A 1,545-nucleotide genomic window follows, 5' to 3' on the forward strand; every position below is an offset into this window, starting at 1 on the left:
ATGTAAAAATAATATGCTGGAATCATTTTCAAACAAATACAACCAAATAAGCAATATAAGTATCAATCAACGATATGATATTACCGAGATAAATATCTCATTCACCAAGAACTTTTTAAAAAGCATATACCTAGCTCGATTTTAGTAATTGCCACTTATTTTAGATTTAGATGCGATTTTTTTTCCATTCATCGATACACACGAAACAATAATACTGTCTAGTTTTTAAATTAATCTGCAATAGTTTCATCAATCATATTATGTTTGCATTGAAATTTGAAACGTGTGAATATTTTATTATTTGGATGGTTCTCAACGTGATCTGAATATAATAAAAGTTTTATCAGTTGTTCATGTTTCACATATACCTAAAAGGCTAAAAATTGTATAATTTGATCAAGGTTGATGGCTGATCACTATTATCTAAGTCTCGTGTGTCTCATTGAAAAGTTATAAAAATACCCATTGCATTTTCTGCCCAACTCCAAATACGGAATTTGCATTAATTTATTTCTTCGGTACCGCTTAGCCAGCTATATTAACCATACAAATTATTAGTTTGAACAAACGCATGCGAGTAAATTAATATTAATATAATGTATCCGTTTTGTATAAAATATCTACTCATTAAAATTGTTTCAAAAATGAAACTAGAGATCTCGTTATTGAGACCTAACATGTGTTGCATTTGGATCATTTTTAAGAAAATTATTGATAGGACAAAATATGTATGAGTACAAATTTACAATAAGCCATCAAGCACGTTACAGGGGAGGGTGATTAGGTGTTCACCCCCTTCGAAATGTTTAAAGTAGAAACAAAAACTAACCACAAACTTTATGTATAATTATAAGTATTTTCAGCTACAGTTCAATATTTCATGTATTAAAAATATTTTAAGCTCGAAAATAGATCCTGAATACGTGCTTGGAAATCATATCAAGTAGTGAGCGGCATACGAATTTTTCGGTGAAATAGAAACGAAAAAAGTAGGTACTAAACAATAATAATATCGTCATTGGAGCACATAGTCATTAGTTTGGTGGGTATAATCGGTAATATTCAAATATTGGTAAAATCATCAGACCGTGCCCACTGGGTCCGACTGCAACGACGGACGAACGGACGCATATTTTTATTTTTTACCTACGCGCGCCGCCGACCGCCTTCGCTATACGACCGGTACGGCAATGCGGTAATAAATGCCAAATGGTAATAAGTAGTAAGTACCTAATAACCCGCAACGTCGTCGGCGGCGGCGGCGACGGTCGTCGATCGGTACTCGGCGGGTGGGGATGGAGCGCGCGGTTTCTTCCGTGCCGGAACGTTTTGTTGCGTCGAAAACGCCCCCGGGCGGCGGGAGAATATTGTGGCGAGACGTGGGAATTGGTGGGATATGATTGTTTTCCTTTTCTCGCTGTCGCCGTCGTACTATCATAGTATCATCAATGTGCGGCGGCAACATAAAAAAAAGTACAATACAGCGATATCACTCGGCAGTTCGCGCTTTATCGCTCTCACTTGCCGTTCTCCCACTGTTTATAA

This window comes from Rhopalosiphum padi, chromosome 3, assembly GCF_020882245.1.
Source record: "Rhopalosiphum padi isolate XX-2018 chromosome 3, ASM2088224v1, whole genome shotgun sequence".
Classification (NCBI taxonomy): Eukaryota; Metazoa; Arthropoda; class Insecta; order Hemiptera; family Aphididae; genus Rhopalosiphum; species Rhopalosiphum padi.